This window comes from Dasypus novemcinctus, chromosome 9 (genome assembly GCF_030445035.2).
Source record: "Dasypus novemcinctus isolate mDasNov1 chromosome 9, mDasNov1.1.hap2, whole genome shotgun sequence".
Classification (NCBI taxonomy): domain Eukaryota; kingdom Metazoa; phylum Chordata; class Mammalia; order Cingulata; family Dasypodidae; genus Dasypus; species Dasypus novemcinctus.
In genome coordinates, this window is record NC_080681.1 from 9,918,589 (window position 1) to 9,931,169 (window position 12,581).

The window sequence follows — 12,581 nt, forward strand, 5'->3', positions numbered from 1 at the left end:
GGTGCCCAAATCAGAAACCTAGGTATCAATCTTGGCTTTTTTTCACCATCATTTACTTATCAAGTCAATAATAATACAAATAAATTGCAATAATGATTATCATAGTTAACACATGTGGTGAGTACTATATACTTGGCACTGTCCTAAGCTCTATAAATATATTAATATGTAATCATTAATCATTTAATCCTCACAACAATCCTATGAGATAAGTATTGTTTTCTCTTCATTTTACAGGTAAGGAAAACAAGGCAAAAGAGAGGTTTAGTATTTTGCCAGAGTTTACAAGGTCAACTTTAGGATTTGAATCTAGGTGTTTTGGCTGTGTCTATTTCTTTCACTAATATATTATTTCTGCTCCTCAATCACCAAGAACTGTTGGTTTTTATATTCTAAATATTTCTCAAACTCATTTATTTCTCTCCATTTCAACTGCCACTATCCTAATCCAGGTTACCATCACTTTTTATCTGATTAAGCTAACAACTTCCTATCTGGACTCCCTTCTACCAGCCTAGTTCTCTAATCTAGCCAGGTTGGTTTTCCTAAACAAATCTGATCACATTGTACCTCTGCTTTTGGATATAACCTTCTAATGGCTTCCTATTGAACTCAGAATAGCTGTCAAACCTTTTAATATGATTTAAAAGGCTTCCAGCTTTCTCCTTCAGCCTCATCTCTGTCACTTCTGAGTTCCCTTTCCATACTCCATACCTGTACTCCTCAAGCATTAGGTTCTCTCTTGTTCCCAGGGCTTTGAAACCGATGCTGCTTCCTCTGCAACACTCTTCCCCCTCCCCTAGTGCAGCTATATCATATACATCCTTCAGTTCTGTTTCTTTGAAGAAACTTCCCTGATCTCCCAATTTTAAGTTAGCTGCTCTTATTTTCCCCTCTCAAGCATCCTGTAATTCCCTTATCACACCCACCCACCTGCCTTATCACCCTGAACAGGGACAATTTAGCAAAAGCTCAATAAATACTGAAGAACTAACAAAATATAGCAGAAAAACTTAGCGCCTTGGTCAAATTAAAGAACCTTCTTGGTCTAAGCACACACATGCGTGTTAACACATACACACACGCATATATTCTTTATAACCCCAATAAATCTTAGCTTCTAGAATGTTCTACTCAAAGATTTATTTTGTTTTTAATGATCTTCCATATTACCCAAAATATCTCTATTATTCCTTTATCTTCTTAAACTTTGAATTTTAATAGCTAAGTGAATACTATAGAGAGGAAATAAAAGTCTGCTATTTTTTTAATTTGTACACGCAGTTTTTAAAAGAACACTGCCTTAGACTCAAAAAAATATCACAGAGCCAATGTGGCTCAAGAAAGCTGAGTGCCTGCTTTCTAAATGGGAGATCCCAGGTTCTGTTCTGTGCACCTCCTGAAAAAACAAAAACAACAAACAAAACGAGCCCATGTGGCTCAGTGGATGAGCGTCAGCTTCCCACATCCAAGATTCCTGGGTTCAATCCCGAGCCCCAGGAACCTCCATAAAAAAAAAATCCATGTCATAAAAAAGAAAAAAGAGCCAGGAAAACTGGTCTAAATAAAAAAAAAAAGAATGAAGAGTCAAGAGTACTAAGCATATGAAATTCTTGTTTAGGTCCTAAATTTTTTAAAAAAAGAGAAAGAGAGGAAAAAGGAAAAAAAGAGAGAAGCTAAATAGGACTTTTTTTTTTTTTAACAACTGGGGATATCTGAACATAGTCTGTATATTAGATAATTTTATTATCTCATTCTTACATTTCTTGGGTGTAAAAATGGTATTGTGATTACATAGAGAATGTACTTGTTCTTGGCAGATACATGCCAAAGTATCATTATATATGCAATTCATTTTTAAGAAGTTTAGCTAAAAAAAATTATACGTACACATACATGAAAGAGAGAGAAAGAAAATCTGGACTAGGTTAAAAATTAGTGAATCTAAGTGAAGGGTATGTGGATATTCATTGACTTACCGTTTGCTTAGATTTGAACTTTTCAACAAAAGATTGGGAGAAAATAGCTAACATTTATTGAGTGATTGATTATTATGGGCCAGACACTATTCTAGTTATATGTGTTACTCCCCATAAGCACCCTGTGAAGTAAAAACTATTATTATTCCCATTTCATAGATGAGTAGCCAGAGGCATTGACAGGTGATAATGCATTCAGAGTCATACAGATAGTTGTATAATTGGGTAAAAACCACCAAACCAAAAAGCACAGTCTTTATCCAAGAGGAATGATAGTGAAGATAAGCACACAAGTAACTACAAAGAAATATACAATAAATGAAGAACCATTTTGGAGGAATGAAGTCTAGAAGACAAATCCCAAGTCTACTACAGTAAGGCTGACATATCAAAAAGGAAGTGGAAGACATGAAAGGAAGCAAAATTGATTAATGATTTAGTAATTTCAAGAGCAGAAATGGGAATAAAAGGGCAGCTTACATAGCTGAAATAGGAAACAATGATAGCTGATTTCTTTTCATATAAAATTTTGAATAAAATTCAAAATATCATACCACTAGTATTGGGACATTAAGATTAGCACTAAATGCAAACATTTCCTTGAAGCCAATTGCTAGAGTGTTTGTGTAATAAGTAAGAATAAGCAGGCTAAAGGATGACTAGGTTCCAGCACATGGTTTATCGCAGCTAAGCTATAACTGAACATATTCCTCCTTCTCTGAGAAAGCACAAAAATCCTGAACTCTGAAGAAAACATGATGCTAAAAAAGTCAAAGACGCAAAAGCCTTAAGATTACAGAATACTGTCCATAGAATATACACAAACACATAAACAGTAGCACAAAGAAATGTATTTTACAACCCCCATTAAAATGCAATTTAATAAACAGAATGTTTCCTTTGTTAATTTACCAACATTTATTTGTTTATATTTTTATCACTTTTGCTAAAGTATGGGCTTCATCAGGGCAGGAACCACATCTGGCTAATTTCTATATCCTTAGTATCTAATACAGAGACAGGTATAACATACCTGCATATGTTTGCTGAACTTAGAATCTTTATTTAATTTACATGTAAAGAACCTAAGAAAATAAAGTCTCAATATCTTAATTCATACTGAAATCATTTCGTAATTTGTGATTTTTAAATTTCTATAAATATAGCTTCAGTTCCAAAAGTTTACATTTTTAAAGTAATAAAGTCTAATTGACCATGTTTATATTTATTTCAATTCATAGATATTAGCCATCATAAAATTAGCATGAAATTATTACCATCTTCCAAAAGGATGGTAATTATAATAGACAAATTTTATCCATAATCATTCAAGTAATATTGCAAGGATGCAGAAAAGAGTTAAGAGCAGAACTGAGGGTGCAATCCTTAGAAAGGCCTGCTTGCAAGGCTGACCCTTGGCCAGGGGCTGGAAACTTGGGTTTCAGAAGGATTCCCACCATTTCCATGTAAGAAGGGCTCACTGCGCCTAAACTGTACAAACCATTTGGTTTATGCTAAACACCTGCTTTTCCTTGGGGCTTGGTTCAAGGTCGGCAAAGAGTGCCCATGTAACCACTTCCATAGAAACCCGGCACTGAGTCTAATGAGCTTCCATGGTAGACAACATATTCACAGGGTCTCATCGCTAGAGAGCTAGGGGTATCCTGTGGACTCTATTTGGAGATAGGGTCTGGTTTGCCCCATGCACCCTTTCCCTTACTGACTTTACTTTGTATCACTGTAGTTATTGTAATAAATCATAGTCATGAGTTCAAACAAGTCCTGGGAGTCCTAATAGCAAATGATCAGACATGGGCGTGGTTTGGAGGTTGCCAAAACAATGTGCTTTATCAGGTAATAGTCCCATTATCTCAGTATAATGAAAATTACCAAACATATAACACATTTCCACAAAGAGTCATATCAAAAAGAAATTTAATAGGATCTATTAAGATTTTGGACTGTATTTTACAATAATTATTATTTCTACCCAGCCTTCCCTTGTGGGACAAGGAAGCAAAAAGATAATGATGAGAAATCCAATCACACTTTTTAAGCTGGGAACCAGCTCTCAGCCTCCAAAGCAATAGGGTTTTTCTTAAGGACTTTCATTTCCTCCCCTCCTGAAGAGTTCATATAAACCCCAGCAGACACACCTCTAGAAGAGGTTTTTAAAGCGTCAAGATTACATACATTTTAAAAGCCAAAATTCCTGAGGCTTTTATTTCTGTCTACATAGACAAGATTAGGCTGATATCAGAAAGCATCAATGCCCATTTTTTATTCCTAAAATGATGTGTACCTGATGGTAATGGAGGAAACAAACTTACTCATTCCTCCAAAGAAATAAAACTTGGAGACAGTGTATGTCCAAAAGTTGCTCAGGTGCTTCCTGCATTACATATTTCTATTTATAAATAAGCCTGAAAAAAACCTCCTTGACATTCTCTTAGAATAAGCATACTTTATACAAAATATTAAATAAATATTCTAAATAAATACAATTACTTTTTATTGAGCTGGTTAGATTTAAGATCTCTTTAGAGACAACACACAGTACACATTTTTATCCATCACTGGAAAATGTATCAAACCTAACAAGCTTCATAGCAATTTTACTTTGGAACAATTCTATTAACTAAAGAAAGATTCAGTGCATTGCAAAACTTTTAAGTCACAGTATGAATGTAGGCAACTAATAAATGGGAATGAGTATGGGGATAGGAATTTTACTATTCTAATTATGGTTGAAACCCTTTAATATACAATTAAACAAGTTTTAGGATACAAATAATTATGCTTGTATTATACTATATTCAGAAATATAATGGAATCATAAAAAACTTTTTTGAGATATGATTTTTAACAACTATGCTTTTCCCTGCTACTAAACTAAAATTAAGTATGAGGCCAATTATAATGTTCAATGGAAACCCACTGCTTATATACATAAAAAATATATGGTTACTACTATTTAATGTATTGAATGATTTAAATTTTCTTCTTTAATATTATTGTTATACTGTCTTTTTAGCTAAAAATTTGATGACTTGAACTTGAAGAGGAAATTCCCTCCCTTGAAAACTAATAGTTTGTTTTTGTGGTAGCGGTTAAGAGCTTGGGCATTGGAATCTGACAAAACCTGATTTTGAATTCTGCCTCTGTAGCTTATTTACTACCTAGGTAAGTGGTCTTGAGCAATTTACTCAACTCTTTGCACCCAACTCTCCTTCTCTTAATGAATATACGATCTATTCCATAGGGTTTTTAAGGATTTAAATGACATAGTAATGATCATGTAAAAGGTTGGCACAGTGATTTGGCACAGAGTAAGTATTCAAAAAATGCCAGACCAATTTTGGAGATTATTAACAACTTGATCATTTGCTAAATTTGATTGTTTTTAACATTACACAGTTTTTTTTACTACTTTTAGAAAAATAAATTTGAGGAGAGATAGTGAAAACTCATTTCCTGGTCTTCATTTCTCTTCTCAAAGCTCTACATCAACGCATGCCTCACTACTTTACAGGTCAGATTCCATTACAATAAATGTGGCCCTATCAAACAAAAACAAAATATTCCTAAACATTACCTTTCTATCAATTATCGTAACAAAATCAATGGCCTTTAAGAGGTTTTTTTTTTTTTTGCATTAAGACCACAATTTTTGCTATTTTTATTCAAGTAATGATTTTCTCTTTCCTATACCTTAATTTTGTCATCGTGAAGTTCTATAGAAGACAAATTTTTATTTAAAGAGTAAAATCAACATCTATCTGAAAAGCTATCTTGTATCCATATCATATATACTTATAAAGATGCACAGTATATGTTTTAAATATCAAGCAAAGGTTGGAATTAAAGCACTGACCCAGAACACTATTAAATTTCAGAATTTATTAAAGTACGAAAATTCTTTTCTAATACATTCTAGGTCTCCAAAATTTATATTTTAGTACTATTCTTTACCATCCTTTTTGCCCTGGAGGCATGTTCTATGTTTGGAGTTTGAATGTGTGGTTTAAGAAAACTACAAGAGTAGGTTTGTATGTGTTTTGCATCACCATTAAGCAGTCAACTCTGAAGAGGACAGAATAAAAAGGACGGGCTTTAAAAATCTTAAAAATTATACCCCAAAAAGCACATTTTCATTTCTCTTCTTTACAAATGTAACAAACATAATTTTTAGAAGACAAAATAAAAAAGAGAACACAGAAAGCTGTGGATGGCTTCACAGAGTAGTTCTCTCCTTAATTTTCAAATAGAGCACTAGAAAATATTTAGATCTTTAAGTATTTACTGCAGTAATAGTTAATTATGCTCTCTTCAAGGCCTGCAATTTACAATTAAAGCCAACTAAAGAAAAAGAGATCTTATTTCATTTTTAAGCCTTTAGTTACTTTTCCAAACAGAAGATTAACATGCTTAAACATCTACAAAATAGGACTTTGATTTAAAAATCTAGTACTTGACATATAGGAAACTATTTTTATGATGACTCCCTTAGACCCACAAATATATATGAATAATTTTCACATATTTAGTCTTATCCTAAGATCAAGTCAGGGTAGTTTTGTTTTGTTTTTTGCTCTGAATGCTTTTCTTTTTTTCGGATTAGGCTTTAAAATTCAGCATGAGAATTTATCATTGTATTAGGTAGTGAAAGGAAATGAAGTGAAAATAATTTTATAAGAAAACAATATATTAACTTTCTAGGCAACCTCATTCTCTTTGTGCAAGTAAAGGATGGAAGAGATAAGAGAATATCCCTATAGTTTAGCAAAAACTAGGCAGATGGTAAGTGGGAATGGTAGCACCTTTGCTGTTACTTAAGTAATCTAAGCTCTCACCCATACATTTATTTAAACACATATTGAGTACCTAGTCTGTGCCAGGTCCTATGATGGGTGCCAGAGACAACTAGCTCCACTGCCTTGGGAAAGGGAAGAGCAATTTCTCCCAGCTCTTTAACATACACCCTTCAGGCTGGATGCTGTGGTGGCTTCTTTTTCTTTTCCCCCCTCAAGACGTTCATGACATTTAATTTAACTTCACTATATGTGTGCAAAGAGGTTTTGGCTTTTTTTTTGTGGGGAGGCAGGTGGTTAGGAGAAGTATATGTCCCATGAATGAATACACTTATTCAATGTAGTATGCCACAATTTATGGAGACCAGACTATTTTTATGTGGCTAGTAGAACATAAAAATTGTAATCAACCTGTAATTACCTTGTGGAGGCTGAGAAGCACCTGTTATTTCATGAATCAAAATCTTCTAAACTAATCACCTAGAAGCATAAAAATGAAAAGCATATACCCATATATTTGCATAGCAAATACTGAAGTTCAGTCACAGTTATGGTTAAATGTGCAACTGATGTGTACAGTTTTTTACTAGCTGAAAGAGGGAAAACAAACAAATCAGTGTAAAAATTTATTTTCCCCCCTAAGATTGGACACATTCAATCTAGCTGCTTTGACTGACAAACCACTGAGTAATCCACTCAGTACTCTGAATTGACAAGTATTTTATATCTAAGCAAAAACAAAACAGATAAATAACTTGGACAAACACAGATTCAGTTATAAGTTAAAACCAGTTAAAAATTACTATCCTTTCATTCTTTCCCAACTTGTGTTAGCATATGACCACTCTTTTCAGGAATATTTACTGAACTCAGTTTTAAACATTTTTTTAATCAGGTAAATTATAACAGTGTGAAAGAAAGATGGATTCAAGAAATACTGAAAAGGTCAAATAGAAATTTGGTGATCTGAATCATGTACATCTTTACACAAGTCCACTTGAGATTTCATGGGAATAGATAACATTATCCTAAATGTAAAAGAAAACAATTTAGTCAAGGGCAAGGATTCAATTTATTTTACATCTCTGTTCCTAAAAGCTTATTGTTCTTATGGGTGATGTGTAGAAGCAGCTTATCAAATGTTTATTAAGTATCTTTACTAAAATAGCAGACACAATACAAACAATTTGCAGTAGATTATGATTTACAGATGTTTAGTTAAAAAAAAAACTGAGTAATTGCATTTTTTTATATTGAGAAAATAAACAGGGACCGTAATTCTGCTACAGAACATATTATTCATAAACAACCTTAAAGAATTACTTTTATAATGCCACATTCATGCTCATACCACAGAAACTGCATATGTGCAACGACAAACTCATATGAAAAGATAATTGAGTAGCATTCACTAGTGATGGCTCAAGTTGAAACTACTGTAGTTTTGGCTGAAGAAATTCATAATAATAAGGCAAAAATAACTACAGAATCATCACTTCAGAGTTGAGAAACAGTATTTTCCTTTAAATATCAGTGTTTGTTTGTTTTTTTAAAGTCTATGGTTTTGTTGTTTTTCTTGGAAAAAATGTTTAGAGCTCAAAATGATGATTTATGAACAAAAAAAACCTTATATCGAGACGTTTTAGTGAGTAAGCAAACATAACAGCAAATTCCTTACAGAGACCCTCTTGCTTAATCCTAGGGTTGCCTAAACTAAAATGAATTGTTTCTAAATAATACCATAATTTATCACTTTGTATCATTTCCTCCCACTCAGTTTTAGAAGGAAAAAAAATCAAGAAAAATATTTTCCTCATACAATTTATGCATAATTGTTTTCCTATTTTGAAAAAGCAATCAAAACATCCAACAAAGGCTCCTGAAGGTTATTTAAAACATCAGTCATGTTCACAGCAGGGAGGGGTAATGTAGGATAAGCACAGATCAATAAAGCTTAAATGTTTCATTTTGCTTTGACTCCATTCTTCCATTAGGGAATACTTTTTGCATACACCATAATGTGATATAGATACATTTAAAGGAACAAAGAATGCTTATCAGTGATGAAGGGAGAGGAGAGCATATCAGCACTCACACCTTTCCAATTTCCCAAATGGTTCTCTACCAAATTCCTTTCTGTCTTTCACACACACATACACACACACACACACACACACACATCCATAGTTATCTGGAACAAGCCTGGCTGACAGAAAAGTCTGATAATGGCCTTTAAGCAATTTCAGCTAAACAAAGGAAGTTGTGGTAGCTTAAAAGAGCATTTACATACCCCTTAAATGGATTTTCAAACCTGTGAGGAAAACAGTGGAAAAAAGAGCAAGGCCTGCAAAAACAATCTAGATTCTAGTCCTTTGGCCATAGAGATTAATATCCCCATTGGAAACTTGAAAAGATAGGTGCTTATCCCTAAGAATTCCATCTTTCAGTCGCTTCAGAGAGTCTCTCTTTCCCGTTAACAAAAATGTTATATATTTCCTGTGTCTACAAACCATATTTCTTTTCTTTTCAACTTGTACTTTTTCATAAACTAGCAGGAGTTAAAAGAGAGGAAACTTATATTTGAAATTTATATTCTAGTTAATAATATGTGCTGGGCAATTGTAGCTGCCATTTTGGTTTGCTCAAGGTCACCAAACATTTCCTTAAAATGGAATCTGCCTCCTTGGTCTTTAGAAGGAAGAAGCATGGCCAGACATAATACCCTCTGCAGTACTGATTGGTCCAATTGGTAGGCATATGACCCTAAAAGGACCAGAGTTCTTCTCTAAGGTTGCAGTGTGAAAATGGGAGACAGAAGCTTTCTTTCTACTGGAGTGGCTAAACTGGGGCAGTCAACAGCCCTTTTTCCCTGTCTCATGGGGCAAACCCATCTTTAGTACATGGAAACGAGACTGTGTTACAAAGAGAACCTTTTCTTTCCACTCAGTCATTCAGCAAACATTTACTAAACATCTGCTGAGTGCAAAGCGTTGTGCTGGGCAATGGGGATAAAAAGACAAATGAGTATCGTGACTGTATTTTGTGCATCAAAATCAAGATATTATCTATGGGAAAAATTTTGTATAGCTTCTAAATGTGAGATGTCATCTACAAGACACAGTTTAGATTTTAAAACATGCTAATTTTTAAGACATTTGAATGGTATGTAAAAAAAAAAATCCACAATATCCAAAGTTGAAAGAATAATGTTAAAAAGGCAAAATTTACAGGTGCCATAATTATAAGGCATCACAGACCTTAAAATCTTCTATTCAATTTTTCAACATCATGCAAAATCTAAGAATAAGAAAGATTAATGAAATAAAATATAAATGATATCCCCTCACAAACAGGGGAGAGGATCTATCATAAACTATTATGAGCCATGCTGAGAAGGCTTAGGTGCTGAATTTATCTGATACCACTGAAACAACCCACATGCTAGCAGCTTCCTCATATGTAAAACAGGAATAATAATAGTAGCTACTTCATAAAGTTGTTCAGGATGAAAGGATCTAAAATACAAAAACACTTAAACCAATAATTTGCAAATGGTAAACAATGAACGGTTTCTGTAACCTCAACCAATTAACCTCCTTTACAGCAATACAAGACTGTGGGCTAAACCAAGTCATAAGAGAATATGAAAGGCAAAACACTGATCTATAACCATTATCAAAAATAAATTATAAAGTCTGGAGGGGTCTTGTGATTGCTTTGAAATATACAGGAAAAATAAATTTTAATCACTACAGCCCTTTTAATTTATCTGCTCTACTTTTTAATATCCTAAAATAAAGGGTTCTGTATTTATAATTAAGGAAGAGAGCACCAAAGTATTTCAAATTTTAAAATATTTACTTTGTGTGGTTTCAAAGTAAACCCAATTGAAATATATCAGCCCCTTCTTTCATGTTCTTCAAGCTCCATTCCTTCAACGTTCAAAATGTATCTGAAATCTGATCCCTTTCTCTCTACTTCCATTACTATCATGCTAATCAAGCCGCTATCATATTGAACCCACACTAGATTGTAATGTCCTTTCCTGCTTCTCCTCTTCCTTAGAGACAATTTTCCACACAGCAGCCAGGATGATCTTCCTTAAAACCAGATTATAATAGCACAGTCCTGCTCATAACCCTCCAAAGGCTTCCATCACAAACAACAAAATCCCATCTCTCTATATAAGTCACAATAATATCTTGTTATGATAGACTATAATGTATTTTTCCATTCCACTATTAATAGGCATTATTCAGTTTGTAATTTTTGAGATCTTAAAAAAGTGCTGAAATAAACATCCTTGTGCAATCGGTACTTTTATTTCTCAGGGAAAGATTTCCTGAAATGGAATTACTGGGGCATGGAGTATAAGTATTTTCAATTTCAATAGATGTTGCCACATTGCCTTCCAAAAAAGTACTAACAACTCACATTTCCATCAGCAATGTATCCAAATACCTTTTCTATATATCCCACCCCCAATTAACAGGTATTTTTGATCATTTCAGTGTTTGCCCATCTGAAAGATGCAAAGTGATGGTTGTGGTCTTATTTTAATTTGAGCTTCTTGGCTACTAATAAGTCTGAAATTCTTTTGAAATATTATTGATCATCTGAATTTGTTCTTCTGAAATTGCCTATTCATATCATTTATCCATTTTCTGTTGGGTTGTTTGTTCTCTTATCAAATTGTAAGAGCTCTTTGTATATTATAGATTCAGTCCCTTTATCTGATATCTCTGTAGCAAATATTTGATTTTCAAATTTGCCATGGGCTATTAACTTTGCTTATGCTCTCTTTTGCCATTAAGCAAAATTAATTTTTCTTGTCCAGCTTCTAGATTTCCTGTTTTAGAGGGTGATATACACTTGAATATTAAAGTTTCTTCCTTCCTTCCTCATAGAATATGAGAACTCCTCTTTAAACTTCCGGTATTAACTCCCTTTTTTTAAATATGTGGTAGTTACTACACTGTAAAATCTTGACATTCTTACTATTAAACAGACTTTTCACAGAGATTTGAAGACAAATGATACGAGGTGTCTCCTTGAACGTCTGTCCATTATAGGGCCTCTCTTCTTCAACATCACTATGAAAGAACCATCTAATCCTTGCTTGCTCATTTCCAGTAATGAGATGCTTACTAGCCTTGAGACCATAACCATTCCATTTTCAAGAAATTTCTATTCATTTCATTCTGAGTCACATATATCTTATATATTCCTGTTGAAATAATGGAACTGAGCAACTATAAGAGAGTGGAAATTAGACTTAATAATTTAACTGTGACATTTCTAGTACTTGAAGATTATACATTTTCTTTCTCCCTTCCTTCCAATAAATATCACCTTTATATTAAGTATTAGAAACTTTAAAAAATAAGGAAAACATAACTTCAGACTTAAAAGCCACAGAAAAGTAATGTGTATATAAATGCATATACATATACATGAATATATAGATATCTACAGAGACAAAATTACTATATAGTGAAAATGCTACTCAAAACCTATTTTAAGTGAATATATTAGGTATTAATTAGGGTAACTGCAAATTAAAGAAGTTAACCAAGTTGAGGACTGAAACGGACATTTACAGTATTGGGAAAATGAAGATTTAGCACTGTTTTCTGAATCTGGTTCAATCAAGCTCTAATACTATTGATTTACCTAGGTAATACAATATTCACTTCAGGCAACACAATGCATATATTATAAGAGACCTAAGAAACTTCAGACAATATATCACGTATCTTGAAGGGTAATCCAACCTAGATAAAAATTAATT

General features: G+C 33.2%; 1 protein-coding gene across 3 annotated transcripts in view; it reads right to left on the bottom strand.

Annotated features, from left to right (window-relative positions):
- The window catches only part of MAGI3 (membrane associated guanylate kinase, WW and PDZ domain containing 3), a 306,230-nt gene that overhangs the window by 141,895 nt on the left and 151,754 nt on the right, over window positions 1–12,581 (bottom strand). The window lies entirely within an intron of this gene.